General features: G+C 39.0%; 2 long non-coding RNA genes across 19 annotated transcripts in view; one reads left to right on the top strand and one right to left on the bottom strand.

The window, feature by feature from the left end:
* Positions 1 to 11,931, top strand: part of LOC113999983 — a 262,086-nt gene extending 250,155 nt beyond the window's left edge. For 6 of the 10 annotated variants that reach the window (XR_005566976.1, XR_005566978.1, XR_005566975.1 and 3 more), the window contains 2 exons: positions 737 to 823; positions 1,609 to 4,091. This is a non-coding gene — a long non-coding RNA (uncharacterized LOC113999983). Of the gene's footprint in view, positions 1 to 736; positions 846 to 1,608; positions 4,092 to 8,487 lie in introns of those variants that run through there. The other 4 variants (XR_005566979.1, XR_005566981.1, XR_005566980.1 and 1 more) reach the window with 4 other exon arrangements.
* A 4,996-nt stretch (positions 11,932 to 16,927) lies between these two features.
* LOC113999981 overlaps positions 16,928 to 17,716 on the bottom strand; it is a 39,968-nt gene continuing 39,179 nt past the window's right edge. For all 9 annotated transcript variants that reach the window (XR_005566969.1, XR_005566967.1, XR_005566970.1 and 6 more), the window contains one exon: positions 16,928 to 17,523. This is a non-coding gene — a long non-coding RNA (uncharacterized LOC113999981). The remainder of the gene's footprint in view (positions 17,524 to 17,716) is intronic.

Raw genomic sequence — 17,716 nt, 5'->3', positions numbered from 1 at the left:
AAAGGTTTCAGATCTTTTTAAAATGTTTCTGCTTTATTTTGACGTGGCATAAAAGTTTTGTATGCATTCTCGCATCCGCTATTGTGACAGCTGTATTTAATGAGTGCAAAATGATCAGAAAAACATCCTTTACTGTGGGTTGCCATTGCCAGCAGATGACAGGAGAGAGGCAGTACTGTAATAACAGAAGCGGTGAAGTAGTTCACATTATTACTGATGAGGTATTTCTAACTCAAATGACTAGGTATGCCTTTTGAAAATAATGTATTGGTCACATTACCTAATCTTTTCATCAGATTTTGTTTCCAAGTGCGTTTTGAAAAAAAAATCTGCATCCTTAGCCTCAGGTCATTATGTGGTTGGTTGGTACATATTATTTGGGGAAAACACAGTCAGTTTCCGTAAGAGGGAAAGGTCCTGGTCTTTCCTATAAATACCAGCCTTTCCATCAAACTAATGCTAAGCAGGAAGTGCAGATCCACAGATACACTAGAAATGAAACATCACACAATATGTTTGATTTCTATTTTATATGCATATTTAATATCTGAGTATTTTAGTCAAATTGGAAAGAGTATAAAAATAAATCTAAATGGATTTGAAAGGCAGGGTATTTCTTTTTTCAAAGCTTCATCGTTCCTGACTTCCTCTGGTGACTGTTAACTTATCATGCCTTTGTACAGGAGATCTAAGTGTTTCATTCTCTCTTGTGTCTCCATATGGTACCATTTCACAGATAGTCTTCCTTTGGTCACAAGATGACAGTGAGAATGGATTGTCAAACTGGACCACTATGACAATTTACTCTGGGGGAGAAAATCCTGTGAGTGTTTAGAAGCTTTACTGTAAGTTATATTTGATTAACTTATCCTACTACTGACAAATAATTAGGTCAGCAATTAATTTCAGAATGCAAATGTGCTACAGGCCTTCATGTTTTAAGAAATTCCCTTTGTCTTTAGTTTCTACTTGTGTTAAAGTCTTAAATGGATTTAGCTGAGTGAAGAAACAAAATTATGTTTTCTAATGCTTTATTTACTAGGTTGATTTGGACTTTTTCAGCAAATATTGACAGCAAACGTTTGTTCAGAAATGATCATGTGGGATGGAATTTAATGGAGTAAGAAAACAACAGAGTAATGATGAGCCACTAATTTAAAATATATGTACATCTACCTTCATGAAATAGGAACAGAAAGACAAGCCAGAGGGTCAGGAGCAGATCATCATAGCGAAGTCATTAATACTTGCTTAAGCAGTCTGAGAAACCACGGTATATCAGAAAAAAAACAGTGCTTAATATTGCTACAAGTGTGGCTGAAAGAAACCTATCAACCAGTCTATCTCAGGGTTTTTATTATTAAACAAACACAGATTAAAGGCTCAGCCCTTACCAAGAGAAGCTCAAGGGACTTTTCTGTTGACTTTAAGGGAGTGAAGCCTCTAAATTTTCTGAAATTAAAATCATGCAGTTTTTTAGAAAATAATCAAAATATGCAGATGTAAACAAATCCAATCAGAGATCCTGATGCAAAATCTGAATAAATTTACATAGGTGAGAGAATAACATTAGAATTTACTAAAAATTTATTTGCTTAATTGTTTCAGGTCAAGAAGGAAAGCAACCACTCAAGAACTGGGTGAGGGTTTTTTACAAAATTTTTAATGACCCAAAGATGAAAGACAGGTTTTTTATACTTAACTATGCAAACCACTTTGGAAAAAATAACTTTTAAAAAAAAAACTCAAGGTTTTTTTTTTCTGGGTTTTTTTGGTGTAAAATGGTACTTTTACATCATATTCACTTAAATTAATAATGTAAATAATTATGTGAGGAAAAAAAATCCAGAATAAAAGGATAAAACTAAACATTGTATGCAGGAGGACTGCATGGGGTAAAAAGTATGTGTCTCACCTACACCGAAAAAGCTTGGTTTCCAATCTCCTCTGAAGGATTACATGCAGGACCTTCTTTCCATCTTAAGCAGCATCTGAAGAACTTTGAAGGTTTCACTAGGTAGGAGCAGGCAACACAGGGCTGATGAAGCTTGATTTTGAGTGAGGGAGAATCTCTCTCTTTCTCCCCAGAGCTGTGGGAAATAAAATCAGAAATAAAACTGGATATGAGAGGGCTGAGCAGTTGGGAGCTGTGCAGACAGAAGCTTTCTTGTAAGATAAGGCAGTGCTCATGCTGTTCAGCTGTACACTGGCATGGACCTCCTTTAAAGCATCGCTTTTCAAAAAAGATACAGCTGCCTTTAAAACTGTCCAAAGGAGAGGAATGGGAATGATCAGAAGTTTGGGAAATATCACCTGCAAGAAAATCTGAACTGGGGTGATTTCATCTGGAGAAGAAAATGAGTGGACATAAAAACAAAAACCTTCAAATGTTAAAAGCCTTCTGCAAAGAGGCAGGGAAGAGTTTGTATTTCAAGGACTACAGCCAAATGACAGAAGGTTACAGTCCTACATTGAAACAAAGGAGAGTCGGGTCAAATGTTGGTAAAAATTTTCTCACAGTGAAGACATTGAAGCTGTGGAAGGGATTGTCTATGGAGAGTCTGGAGTCCCCCTCACTGAAGACTTCTGAGAATAGACTGCACAAACTACTTTCCAAAATAACGTGAATATTGTTTTTAGTTGAAAGCAATTCCTTAGCAGATATTACACTAGTATTTTTAATTGATTTTAAGAAGCTGAGAGAACTCCTGCTTTTGTGGTCATACAAATAAACTTTTAAATTAATATTAGGGAAAGAAGTGTCCTATGAATACTCAGCACAGCTGCCATAATGAATGACAGCAATTGCAATGAGGTTTCTCTGCTGAACCTGGACAAATAGAATGGTCTGAATGACCAAAGTTGAGCTCATTAAAAAAAAAAAAATATTTCAGTGATGGATAAGCTGGCATTAAAGACTATAAAATAAAGGAAACCAATATGCCAGAACTTGATCATTAAAGCTGGAGTATATTCAACAGCTTTTAGAATCAGAATCACGATGACTGTGACTAAGCAAAGAAATACGAAGCAAAGCAATCTCAGAATCTGTCCTAATGTTAATATCAATTTGATATAATAGCAACCTGGCAAAGATATATAGAACATAAGTGGTATAATGCAAGCTTGAGTCAAAAAGATTATTTTTTCCAGGTAGTATCTGTACATTTGATGAAAAAAATAAATAACATAAAAAATAAATTACCCTTATATTTAAAAAAAGTAACAAATGCCTCATGTTGTTTAAAACATAAGTCTTTCAAATCAGAATGATCTCTGGAGTCACCTGCATAAGTGTTAAAGTATGAAATAAGGTAGAAGGAATTTTGAAACATTGCCACACTAAAATTAGTACATTTTAAGTTATTTTATCTCTTTACATTGAAGTGACCACACTAAATATCGTGGCTGCTTTACAAAAGCCTTCTCCTGGTATCCCTTCCCTTGGCTACTCGTGTGCTAGCATTCTCTCTTTGTCTCAAACAGGGAGCAGCACATCCTACCTCACACAGTCTCTCTCTCTCTCTCCTTCTGTCATCCTTGGGAATGGAGGGATTTTCCTTATCCTGTAAAATGGTGATTGAGGATTGCCTTGTGGGGATCAGAGGGGCATTTCCCCTGGGATTGCCAGGCAATGGCTTAGGCCTGACGAGTATTTGTTCCTCCTGTCATGCATTCTGAAGGGCATAATCCCAAGGAAATCAGTAGGGAGTTTTAATATGGACTTTGAAGGCCAGATATGCCTAAGAACACAAAGGTGATTAAGAAATTATTCTACTGAAGCTTTCCCAACAATCTGGGGTTGACTTTTTTTGAAAAACAAATCAAAATAAAAATGTCTTGCTTTGTTTTTCATGAATATCAGATGACAGATCTTAGCCTTTTCTTATGGCCTAAACCACATTTGGCATACAACTGCAAACCCAGGTTCCAACTTAGGTAAACTTGTTACACGAAATCCTGCCAGTGGTGTCATCTGAATCCTAAGTGTAGTTTTGAAGCTGGCTTCATTCTTTTCTTATGTCAACTCCAGTAAGGCTTGTTCATGTATATGTAAACTGTGGTACAACTGTCTTTTTTAAATTAGTGTATTTCACAAGCTTTATCAAAAAGAAAGTTTGATTTGATAAACTTTTATAAAAAAGTAACATTCTGCTTTGATAAAGTTTTTTCTTTGTCATAGTATGCTAACATCTCTTTTTTGTATAACAAGGTAGAAGTCAGACTCCACAGACTATCTGGTGTCATCTCAAAGCACGTACCCCCTCTTCACCTCGCAGCAGCCCAGCAATCTGTCTTTGAGTGCCTCCCATCATCTTGGGTGTCAGACACTAGGCATCCCTTTGTTTCAGGGGGCAAATCTCCAAAACAACGAAGCAGACGCAGACTCCAAAGGACCCACTACCTTTCAGAACGTGGTCTCAGCAGAGTGAGGAGCAAAGGGGTAGCTTATGACTCTTGAAAATCCTCTTCAGTGCTCCAAAATCCCCACTTTAAGTGTCATAATCACTTGCTGGTGTCAGCATCACTTTACAGCTACCACTGAAGAGTATCAGAGAGAAGACAGATGCCTTAAGTCAGACGGGACACTTTACTTTTCTGAGGAATAGTGTAACCACACATAAGCCAACCAGCAAACAAGAGTGGGGAAACAGAGGGGAATTCATTACTTAGAAATAACACACACTGATCTGGGAAAGGAGGTGAGGGGAGCAGCTTCCTTTTCCTCAGAAAACACATATTGCAGCATCTTTATCCTCATAAGAAACAAGTATGAAACCTTGAGAGCGATTACCTTAGCGCTGCTCCTTCCTTACCACCCTAGTCAGCCACCCATGACAACAGAGCCAGTTAGAGAATCCCAACTGGCAAAAGGATTAAAAAAGAAACAAGTAAAGTGGAAAAATGCCTCAGGCCCCACACATGTGACTTCACAGCAAAACCTGGAGCCAGCCCTGAGGGGTCTGGTACAGAGAGTGAAGTAATGTGACTATGATTAGGATGTGTGAAAATTAGAGGCCCTCTTGTTTTAAGAAGGCAGGTTATCTACCGAGCCTGCTCTACACTTCTTTCTACTGTAACGTGGGGAACAAAGGCTGTCTGTAGAAGATTCTGTATTTCTCTACCCAGTCTATGTCACTTAGAGCTTTTTATGCTAGACTTGTTTTAAAGACTTCGATTTAAACCAACATGAAAGGTCCTTAAACAGTAAATAGCATATTATATCAAAAACAAATAGATTAAAAAGTGAGCAACCATAGCCAGTATATTTTTTTCCAGAGGAGTTTCACTTTGCACACTAACTAAAACTGTAAGACTGGCAGATCTGGGCCAGGGGTTTGTAATGGGCCTTTTACTTTTTTTTTTCTTCCCTCTCCAGTGATAAATAATCAGTTTTAGAGAATTGATAAAAAGAGACAAGAATGAAAAGTGAGTATGACACATTTATGAGACGGATTTTTCATCTGTTTCTTAAATACAGCACCTTTATTTCAGATTGAATTAAAAAAAAAAAGACAGGAGAGCCAACCAATTTATGTTGTGCTGCAGTAGTGAATACATATGAATGTACGGAGCGCAGTCTGAGAGAGCCAGAAAATTCACCCAAAATTTCCTGACAAGTTGAAAAAAGTTATGTTATCATTCAAGAATCATTTATTTGAAAAAGTAAAATAAAAAACAGGCCACATGACTAGAGGCAGCAAACGATAAAAACACATTGTTTCCAGACGTAGCCCCATGAAAAACGTATGACTCGGGACTGTGAAGTCAGAATATCTTCATATTTTAAATTTCTATGAGCACTTTCAAGAAAAGCTGGAGTTCTGTTGTAGGTTTTGCTGCACACTTTTCGCTACTGATTGATAACAAGAAGTAGCATTAGCGGTATTTTTCCCCCATCGTTCCTCTGAAGCTAATGAAGTCAAGGATTCGTTACTTGATCTAATGGCAATAGCTTTCCAATAGACATGCACAGAATCATTGATTAGTTTGTCCTCTCCTTGTTTGCGTTGGAACACTGTTCAATTTACACCAATTAAAGAATGCTTGGTTTGTGTATTGAAGAATAATTAAGGGATGGAATTCCCTATAGGCTACTAAAAATGACATCTGACTGGAATGGTGATTACAGCATGAAGACAGCATTAGTATTTAAATAGTTTCACTGCTATATAAAATCATTACAGCACTCACCATGAAAAAGAGCATTAGTTAATTTTGCCTATAACAAAATTAGTTGTATGTATTTGCCTGGTCACTTTAAGTAAATTTGACAAGGCTAATCTTAAAGCAAGCATTCCAGGTTTGGTGGAAGGAGCAGATAGAGCAATGTTTAAAGTAATCATCTTGATAGATATGTATATAATCTTCAACCAAAATACAAATACACACAAATGAATAGCAGAGCTTTTCCAGAGATGCTCAAATCAAATGTAAACATCAAAAACACATCGGGTGCTGAAACTGAAAATCCAAGGGTAACTGGCATGTTAATTATACAACAATCAAGGTTTCACAAACTGTAAACACACAAGAAATCCTTATTTGTCCATCACTGTGGTTGTCAAATCTTTACTATGCTTTCTAGCACTGTATGGAACAAGGAATCATGGGAAGCTATGGAAGGACTAGTAGGACTCCCTTGTGAAATATCCCAGAGGATTAAAAACGTTGCAGTGGCCTAGTACATTCATGTAACGCCTCGTCAGGCAAGCTTGGTTTTTTCTTTGGATTACAAGGTGGAGCTTCATCCTTGAAAATACTGTTGAGGAAAGAGAGCTTTTTATCCTCTATTTAATTTTCTCCCAAGCATATTAAATTCTATCTCCTAGTCTTAGATTACAGTATCTACAGTAATGATCTATCCAAAACATGATAGTAACATTACTGTAACATAAACTGCTTGGGGCCAGTCCTGAAGCATATTTACATTTCCACAGCCTACTTAAATATAGTGTTTGTTTTACTAAACTTAGATACTGTAGTATTTTTATAAGGTCATCTTCCTGCCTCAAGACCTCACATTGCAGCTACTATTCTTCCTATGAGAATTTATGCAATTTTGATTGAAGGTTGTCAACACCCTCTTTAGTGCAGTAAAGGAACATAAGACTTTTTCATTTAAGCCTCTAAGCACATGTAGACATGCTTATCAGCATATCTGCATTGTGCAATGCACAATCATGTTAAAGATGCCCAAGCTCCCAAGCCCAAGTTCCAGATGAGGTGATACGTATGCACAGCACAATATACCCTTAATTTGCATGGCCCAGGAAACTTGCATGGCCGCCTCTGGCCAATCTGCAGTACCTCTTTGCAGATCAAATCAGTCTTTGATGCTGTGCTGTTCTTGTGACCATGCCTGGTTCTACAGGTTGCTTATGGGTATCTCCACAGCACCATCCATATTCCACCAGATGGATCTGCCCTAGAATTAGTTCTGGGACAGTACACCTCATCAGTGGTTCATAGTACAACCACTGACTTTCCATAGGGTTTTGTTCCAACATTTAAAAGGTCTTCTGTTCTGGCTTCTGTTTTCATGTTAGACAAGTAGTTCTTGCTTCTGTACCAGACCTCCTGTTGGGATCTCCCACTATAATCTGCCTGACTAGACCTTGGGCTTTCAGGAGTGAGACTAACGCTTCTTTTCAATGAATAATATTCTTTTGCAACAGGGCCGATATAAGGGTGTATTCTTCCTTCCACTCACGAGAAGAAAGTCCATTAATTTCAATAGAAACTTCCCATGCAGAAAAGGGAGAATGGTGCCCCAGGGAACACTCATGGAAGATTAATGGTGAGGAGAGAAAAGTGATATGGTACAGGCAGAACAAAATCAGAACCCACCGCACAAATAAAACCGGACAAGGGTTCATTTTTTAAAAGTCAGTCAGAAAAGGCAGGAAGGCTTTGAAAAAAAATAAGGGCTGTTTCAGCGCACTTTTGCATACATTGGCTTTCAGGAGACATGAATAGAAACCTAACAGTAACTCTTTTTCATACCTCCTTTCACAGGTCTCACTGGCAAAGAAGGATTTAGCACTTAATTCCTGTACTTTTATGTGGCAAATTAGGAATTTGCACCTTAAAAGGAAATTGCTTTTCAAACTCCCATAAATTCTGGATTTTATTTTTTTTAAATGGTGGAAAACATTCCCCAACTTCATCCCAACACATAATAAATAGCACTCTCCGTTAGTTCTCCTCAAAAAGGTGTAGGAAAGTGGACCTGGCCAAAGAGAGGTGTTTATCATTCCTTCTGAGGAGATGTTAAGGGTCTAGAAAAAGTGTCCTTAACCCTTTCGTCTTCTCAGCCCTTTTTACTTCAACCTCACACATTTGCTCTCCTTCTTAAAATCAGGTGTCAGTTGAGAAAAATATTTACCTTGAGACTTGGTTACTTGATGAAGTAGAGCCTGCTGACGCTGAATAATTCAAACCAAAATTGGAATATGAACAGTTGCAATGTGTTTTATTTTTCAGTTTACCATCGGCTAGAAGTAAAACCCCTACACCATTTTTGGCATCATTTTAGGAAACGACTGGTTGGTTTGCAGCTGCACTGAGACAGAAGGAAGCTGGTGAACAAGACTGACACAGCATGAGGTGTTGCAGCAGACGACAATCGGTGACTGGCAGGAAGCACTGAATATGTGGATCATTATGCTGACCCCAACACAAGGTCCCATTTCTGTGAGGCTTGAGGGTGACGTGGTGTCCACCAGAGTGGGACAAAGAACCTGGTCAGAGAATCTCTGAAGTGTTTTTCTTCATGAAGACAAGACTGAAAGACAAGGAAGTGTGACCCAGTGAAGAAGTGTTCTCTCACAACATGGCACTACACTGGCAACTGTGGCTGTCAACAAAACACTTCCCATTCTGACTGTTGATACTGAAGTGAAGATAAGCTTTCAAAAAGGTTATACACATCCTGACTTGTTTTATTTTTGAGTCATTTTTGACCCAGTTTCTTCCTCTCTGCAGTTCCTGGCATGACAGAAGACCAGAGGCAGGTGTTGGGATGGCACTGGTTTTTCTCATTTAATCTGTGAGGCACCATAAAAAACAGTCAACAATCATGGAGCATGCTCTGGATTTGTCTAAGCATAAGTGGCTCAAATATTAATGTGTATTTAGTAAAGTTAGAGTCTGTGGAATGGAGATATATTACAACAGCAATTGAAGTTGAATGTGATATAGAAATCCAAGTAACAGAAGACTATCTGGAAACAATTATTCAGAAAGCTGCTGACCCTCTATTTCTTTAAAGAGTTAAACATTTGGATTGGTTAACTGACAGTCGCAATAATAGGCATATGCTCTAATCTTTGATCCATAGCTGAATTTGCAACTCTTAGTATGAGGAGCAGATCACATAAATTTGCATATTTTTAAGGATCTATAGGGAGAAAAAGAAGAACAAAACCTGCTTTTCCAAGATGTTACTTTGAGATCACACAGAGTGTCACAGGTTCCCCAAGTACACTAGTGTTCACAGCCATTGCAAGACTCACAGATTTTATAAATGTCCCTAAACCATAACATTCCTATCTGAAGATGAATAAAAGTTCCTCCTAGAACAGACCATCGTAAGCTGAGGGTGCTTCACAGAGTTATCTGCATCTGCCATTAAGATCTCATTTCCACATCCAAATCTGTGTCAGAACTTTCCTAAAATCTTAAAGTCTCCAGAAGTAATAAATAAATTAAAAACTTTTTTGTGACCAAATGAGAAATTGTTGACTAGACTCAAATGTAACAGATTTCTGCCAAGGTCTTGACATCATCTTAGGTTTGGCAAAATTTTTCAGTGTTAATGAAAATTCTGCAGAGACAAGAAAACTATTAATTGCCCATGAATAGAATGGATGCTAACCACCCAACTTTTTTTTGTATTTAAGGTTCATTTCTTGCTCATTTCTTTTTTCACCAACTGAAAGATGTTTACTAATCACTCGTTTTGGATCATCATACCTATGGCACAGAAGGTTTCCTCCATTTGGTAGTATTCTCTCAAAAAGTAGCTCCTACTGAGAGAAGTGAGCAATATATTGAGTACTGTGAAGTGAGTCATCCTTGCAAATGCTCTCAACTGTGGGATGTTTCAACATAGTTTTTACTCGATTTACACTTTACAATAGGATTTGTTTCCTGGTTCACCTACCCAATGTTCTTTGATATCAACAAAGATGATGAGAGTAGTTATTTGTTATTTCTCTATGGATACTTCCTATACATCCCAAACAAAAATACAGATTACTGCATGGGACTATGTAGATACGTGCAAGGAAGGCAATGTAAAGGAGTCACTCTCAAAAAAATGTTATGTCTATCTTTCTTATAGTTCCCTGCAGTAAGCCATATGGGGGCATGGAGGTATTGTAGAGAAGGTAGACTAAAAGCCTGACTGACACAGGAGGTGGCACTTCCAGGCACTATCTGCCTTGTCCTGTGGATAGGAAAGACTTTGTAAAGTCCTGGCAAAAATCGCATGAAGAGGAGAGGAAGGTGTTGCACGTTCCTGAGTAAAGTGTAGTGAGAAGTTGGAGTGATGCAGTGGTGAGTGTGATCAGATCATTGACTGGTGAAGTAGAACAGATGTTACACACGGTAAAGTTGCCTCCTACAGTTTATTCCGTTTCAACTTTGTACTGCACTACAAGGCCATTTGCTAAGATTTTGCTCATGCACTGTTAAGTGGGATCTTAGAATATCACTACATTCAGTCAAAATATTGCAAGATAAAATAAGAATACCTGTAGGTTATGAAAATGAGACGACCAAGGAAGAAGCATTTCTATTTACACCACATAAAGAAGAAAATCTGGAAATCATTTCAGTAAAACCAGACTAGAAATGGGATGTCTGGGAGGCATTGTCGTTATTGTGGACTACAGTAAAAGAAAAATATATATCAAATCTGAATGACTTACCTTAAATCAAAAATGTTAATGAACCAAGACATTAACAATGAGATAATATCACCTTAGTGGCTTGGTCTAATGCAATTGCCCATGCTCCTTCTGTAGTGAAGAAACTCCACCAGTAACAGAAACTTATTTTCCTATAGCCATCTGAGATATCATCCAAAAATGGCCATATGAAATAGTTAACAAAGTGAGATCTGCAGGTGCCATCCACAGCAGACAGGGAAAGAAAAGAGTTACCTGAGACAAGACTGCCAATTCTAAGACAACTACAGCACACTGTAATTAATCCTGCTCTGCAAATTCCCAAACTCTAGGAAACTAAGGGTCCAATTAATTTACAAGGGTTTTTTTTCATTTATTTAACCAGATGTAATAGGGATGAGCATGCCTGTTTGTATCTTGACATAGATTTCACAGGCTGGAATTCAACTGGCAGCTCTGGAATTATGAATCTTGAGACATATTTTGCATCACCTTAGGAAGGTTAGGAAGCTCAGGGTCTTTCATCTATTCACAAAAGCCCATAAGAAATAAAGATGTTTGGTATCAGATTTTAATTCTTCATTTGAAATAAAAAAGTTAGTGAAATATGGATACCCAGCACCCTTTCTGAAAGATAGGACAGCCTTAACAACAGCTTGAATACTTTTCTCATTGATGGATGAAGTCATGGAACTGGTTTCAGCTATAATTTCTGTGTCTGTGCCTTAGGCAATTATAGTTAACATTGATCTCATATCCATACCATATAGAAGGGATGTTCTTCTGTGTCTCAAATCAGATCTATATATCTTTAGTACTGCAATGCAAATTAAGCTAATATTTGGGGTTTAGTTTTATAAACAGACAAAGTAATGGCCATCAAAATTTCTTGAAATAAGTTTTTTGTGAAATAAGTAGTGTTTGTTAACATGTGCTTTCATAAAACTGACCTTCTTTTGAAACATCTGAAGGCCAGTTTACACTGGTCAGAGAATAAAACAGGGCATGAAGAGTATTTCTGATGTTCTAGTTCTGTCCATCAAAGTCATTAAAGACTGGATTTGCCATATGGCAGTTTCTGTCTTTCTCAAAACAGAAAGGGAGTGGGAAGAAACAGAAATAAAGATACACAAAAGGAAAAGCAGAAAAGAGAAAGGGTTGCCACGGACCTCCGACTTCCTTTTATCAAAGACAAAAGACCAAAGGGCTTTTCACTTGTCTGAGGGCCAGGCCATGGCCTAGGATATGGGTCCTGCTCCTCCTGAGTTGTGCTGCTGAGCACTCAGCCTGCCCCTTCAGTGTGACATGCCAGGGGGTCGATTGCCATAGTACTAGGGGAGGGTCTTCTGCAGGACCAGCTCCTCACCTGAACATCTCCCTAGGGACAGTGCCAGTTTTCATCAGTGAGAATTTAACCCACCTGCAACAGATGTAGTGCAGACGAATGGTACTGGGCTTAATTAGCCAGCCAAATAAGATGTGTTGAGAGTGATTGTAGTAACGTACAGAAATATCCTTCAGTAGAGCAGCAAGAGAAAACTAGTTGAGAGACAAGCCTCACATATTAATCTTAGGCTGGACTATGCATCAAAACACTGCAGAGATCCCCACAAATCCATATACAGTGGGTCAGGAGAAGAGTGCAACAAGCTAGCAGAGGAGTTAAATGAATCTCTTGCATCATGTCTGCTGTTGAGAGTCATGCAGAAATTCCTGTGCCAAAGACACTTTGCAAAGAAAATCAGAGTGTGGCCTTTATATAGAATGAAGTCTCTATGGAGGAAGTTGTAGAGTAACTTGAGAAACTCAAGTGCAGTAAATCACCACAACCGGATGGTGTTCATCTGGGAGTTCTGAGGGGAAATAAAGTGAGAAAAAGCCGAGATACTGACAAGGGGATGCCTTCTTCCCTTGAAAAATGCAGCAGCACAAGAAGGCTGGGAAGCCCAATTGAATGTTGCCTGTCTTCAAAAGGAGATGAGGAAAATCCTGAGAATAGCAGAGCTTTGAAGTTGCCACAGTTTTAGGGAGCCCAAGAAACTGGTTCTGAACAGCAGCTCAAGAGACAGTTTGTTGTTTCAGTCTCCCAAACTAAGGCTGTTACAAGGGGAAGAGTGTCTCTGTGTGGGACTGTATTACTTTAAAAAACCAGTGGGGCAGCCTTCAGAGGGAAAGTGGAATGACAGGGACTTCTCAGAGGAAGGTGACCAAGTGATCCAAATATTCAAAACTGTTAGCAGAGGTCACTTATAAGCAATTGTCACAGAGAATGTTCAGAAATAAAACTGAGAAAAATACCTTGAAGGTGATTTGATCCTGGAATGAACTGCAAATCAGTCTTGAATAACTGAATATGGGAAGCGTTTCTCTTTCTGTTGAGGAAGGGAAAGGTGAACACCCAGTAGTGGGTATCAGAACTAGTACTGTAACAAAGAAATGAGTCTGAATCCCCAATCCTAATTCATTCAAATTAGCACATCCAGAATTCACCCCAGATCTGGATTCAAGTCACACATGTGGTTCCCATCTTAAAAGAGGACAAGCCAGTTCCTGGATTGAAACTCCTTGCGCTCTGAATACTCCATATTCAAAGACTCCAGCCTACACAACAGTTACATGTGAAACATGAGGGGCGGGAGGAGTGCATGTGTACACATAGCATGCAAAGGAAGCAATTAAATATAAACTCAAAACAATTTAAAAAGTGATTCATGGCAAAAAGTGCTCTGATGTAGAGACTGCATCATGTATTTGCTCTTGACATTAACTTGCTGCAGCTAGCTGAAAGGGCAGAAGATTACAAGTACTAGGACAGTGGGAATTTTGCAGGGTTTGGTGAGTCCAGTTACAATCAAACATTTCAGTTCCTGTAGGCCCAGTGCACTGAAGGCAAAGCTGCTTCAGTTTTAGTTCACTTTGTCTCTTGAATTCATTAGATTTTGAAAGCTTTCAGAGGAAGTCAGAGGTAGGAATTAGACAAAATATAGAAAGTGGGACATTTCTGACTGGCTTGTGTGTTTTCAGAGTCTAAAAACCAATATTTTTTTAAGCAAACTGTAGGAGGGCTCGTAAAAATAGATGTTTACATTTACATACCGGGACAGATTCTCAGCTACCATGGAGTAGTATTGCTCTATCTTCTTGCGCAGACCTAACCCTATCCAGCACAGCTGAGAACTTGCCTCTCACACATGTGCATGTATGTGTGAAATATGTTTAGGATTCTGTATTTTTTCGAGTGTAGAGAAGCTGCTTCTCCCTCCAGGTGCTTTTGTCTGTGCACTGAGTTGTGGGAGTTATAGCTCCTCTGTTTTTAACTGAGGGTGGTGTCTTCAGGGAGGCAGGGTGAGGAGGAAGGCTGAAATGCAAGGAGAAGAATGCATTCGCAAAGGAACTGGCATGAACAGAGAACCCCAGAGAAGAAGGTGGGGGAGAGAAACAGGAAAGAAAATGGTGTCCCACATAGCCGCGCTGTGGTCTAAGGGAATTACTTCTTGACAGCAACTGAAAACCAAGCAACATCTGCATTCACAGCAATGGGGAGTTAAAGTGTGATTGATCAGCAGCCATGACTTTTGGAAAACACTTCAGGTGTTGCCTGCTAGGTAGCAGGAATAGCAGGAGACCTGCTATTGGTAGCAAGATGGAGAAAAAGCAGCTCTGCCCTAAGCTGTGCTGTTGCTGGAGTCATGTAACACAGGAGAGAGAGTAGGTGTCACATCAGATAGTGCTAATGGGTGCCAACAACTACCTTCACCCCTTTCCTCTCAGTCTCTCTCTGCATGAGAGTAGAGAGAATATCAGTGTGGAACAAGTGTGTAAGACTGTGCTTCTTGCCCACACAGTGGGACCCTGGTAGCGATTCAGACTGTACTGGACTCTGGACATGTAATGTACACTGAATATCCATAATAAATAATAATTACCACAGTAGGGGGCAGCAGCCAGCTGTGGAGGAAAAGTAGGGCCAGCTGCTGGAAGAGATGTAGGCACTGGCTGAGCATGCAAGCTGGGCACTGGGGAGGGCGAGAGGGCCATGGCTGTGAGCCAGTGGCAGCTTATTGCCAAGCAGAGGGAGATAAAAGCACAAAAGAGGTTCACCAGAGGGAGCTGCCCCTGGCCACCCCTCAGCAATCGGTAACGGCCCTGATCCAGGAGAGAAGGCTGATGGCAAACAGGAGCATCGCCAGACTGAGTGCAAGGCCAACACTGCTCACACATACCATGATGGAGCTAACGGGACGGGTGTGTGTAAGCCAAGCAAGCCTGCTGCAGGGAAGCAGCCCTGCACAGGCCTCTGGCTTGCAGGAGACCTATACCTCCTCCAGAAATGAGCACAGACCCATCCTGTTCCCCTCAACATATCCCCAGATGCATCTCCAACTAAAGCAGAGTCAACACTTCAGAAATGAGTGCAGCTCCACAAGAGACTGATAGGTACCCAGTCAGTGCTTTTCTGAAACCCCCTGATGCTCATGTCCCTTTAATTTCATTTACAGAGAAGTGTCCTGGCAGCTCTGAAGATCCCCAAAGAGCAGCACTATTATTTGTCTGAATTCCTCTGAAGATCTGACGCTTAGCACTTGGGGTCCCCCAGTGACAAGGCAAATGAAAACCTGCTTTTGAACACAATGCACACACTTAGCAGTCCAGTAATCCAGTACAACTAAAAGTTATCTAAGATTTAAAATATTTTTCTAACCACTCTGAAAAGTAATTTCTAAGACCAAATCAGTTCACCAACCTCATTTTCACAAGGCTGTTCATGGTGTGCTCCCCACATACTGGCTTCTAAGCAAAGTCAATAGCATCAGTAACCTCCTCTACTTGCTCCATATAGAATACTTAACTATTTCACCAGCACAGCATAACAATTAATTAGTGCATGTTCTCTGTAGTAATTATAAAAATGTGGCACATTTCACTTGAATTTAGCTTAGTGAAATCTAGCTTTGCTCATGTTCGTGTCTTACCTTCAAGTGCACTTTCCATGCTTAGGTATTTTTCACTGAGTTCAAATGCAAATAGATAAACCCTTTTTGCTTTTTCCTCCAAAGTAGGAGTATATTTATTTCCAAATTCTATATACATCCACCAGGAAAAGTTACACGACATCTGAAGTTTGGTTGTTTGGGGGTTTTTTTGCTGTGTTCCTTAATTGGCCGATCATGGTGGGTGAGATGTGGGTGATGTTAAAGGGAAGCCGCTTTTCCTCCATTTCTCAACAGAGAGGTTGAGGAGTTTTTCAGTCCCAGTAAAAAGAAAGAGCTACTATCTGAGTCTCAGTTTATGTATCCCACAAGAGAACTCGACAGAGGACAACTCAGAAAAATAGGGTGCAGTGTCAGGGAGAAACATCCATCATTTTTGCAGGTAGTGGACAAGCATAATCCATGTGTGAGTTTAAATGCAAATTCATGGGCAACAAAGAGCCTATATGTTGAAAATATGTACAGTTCAAACATAAAGAAGAAAATTCTTTCTGAATAACTTACATCTGAACATCTGACCTTAAGAGCCAGCCTCAGTTAAATGCTGGCAAACACCAAGATTTGGAAGGAAGCTGGGGGTGTTGCACTATTTTGAAAGCTCTGTTTTGAACCAGCTGTCATTACAAACGTCTGCTGGTACCCCATCTTAGCATACAGCCTGTCACTGTTGAGCATAATGAGAATGAGCCAATGGAGTGTATTGAGTATGCTTTCTTTCATGTCCTTGTAGCTCAAATTATCCCTTCACACAGCCATAACAGGTAAGGTTTGAATCTATTTATGCCACCTTCTAATTGGTTCTGTTTAATTTATGCATATGTCTCTCTACGTGTGTTTGTATATACATATATACATATTTATGCATATATGTACAATTGGACATAATTATTAAAAGTAAATATGCATATTGTCACAGATTATTGCTATGTTCATCACAGATTCTTAAAGTAGTTGGCTTTATTATGCCATAAAACCGTATAAATTTATTACCTTCTTTAGAATAAATAAGGAACACAAGACTCATTGTACCATTTATGTTTAATGGTTTGGGCTTCTCAGCACCCACATGAAAACAAGGAAACATATATTGCAAGAGACAGTATAATTATTTCAGCAAAGAACATCCATCCCACACTCCTAGCAATATGAGATTCAGTATCATGAGATTCTAGAATTATGTCATCAGCTGCACGAGTTTCACAGCTTATCTTTCTGGTTTTATGTTACAGAAGTAAACTCCAACAAAAATGTATAACACTGCCAATTTAACAGCACATTCATGTTAATACTAGCTGTAATGATTTTAAAAAGGTGAATAGGATCAGCATTTCTATACATATGTGTGCACTTACACATATATGTATAGGCGTACACACACATGCACATATAAATGCAAACATATGTGTGTGCTACGTATTTAAACTGTATTTAAACTGTGTTTAGAAATGCCATTACTTTAAAAGGTCGATGCCAAGTACATTAAACTTGAAAACAGTGTTCCATACAGTTGAGCAATTTAAAGAAGTCCCTGCTGGTGCATGGGTGCATGGAGGAAGATCAAGCTAGTTGATATCATTAAACGTCATCGGATGAGGCTGCAGGTAGCTGAAACGTTCCTTAATGAAAATTTAAAGACAGCAGATTAAAATTATATTCCTCCAATACAACAGAACACTAAGGTAAAGACAGTCCATTACAACCAAGATCATATTTAGCTCTAAAGGAGTGTTGTTTGTAGATCAGAATTTATTGCTTGAAGTGAACAGCTAGGCTTGCAACTATGTATATAATTACTTTCTACAACATACT

Source organism: Pipra filicauda, unplaced genomic scaffold, assembly GCF_003945595.2.
Source record: "Pipra filicauda isolate LSUMZ 115617 unplaced genomic scaffold, ASM394559v2 scaffold83_size3615187_pilon, whole genome shotgun sequence".
NCBI classification, from domain to species: domain Eukaryota; kingdom Metazoa; phylum Chordata; class Aves; order Passeriformes; family Pipridae; genus Pipra; species Pipra filicauda.
The sequence above is the reverse complement of the archived record's forward strand: the minus strand, read 5'-3'. Positions and strand labels throughout refer to the sequence as shown.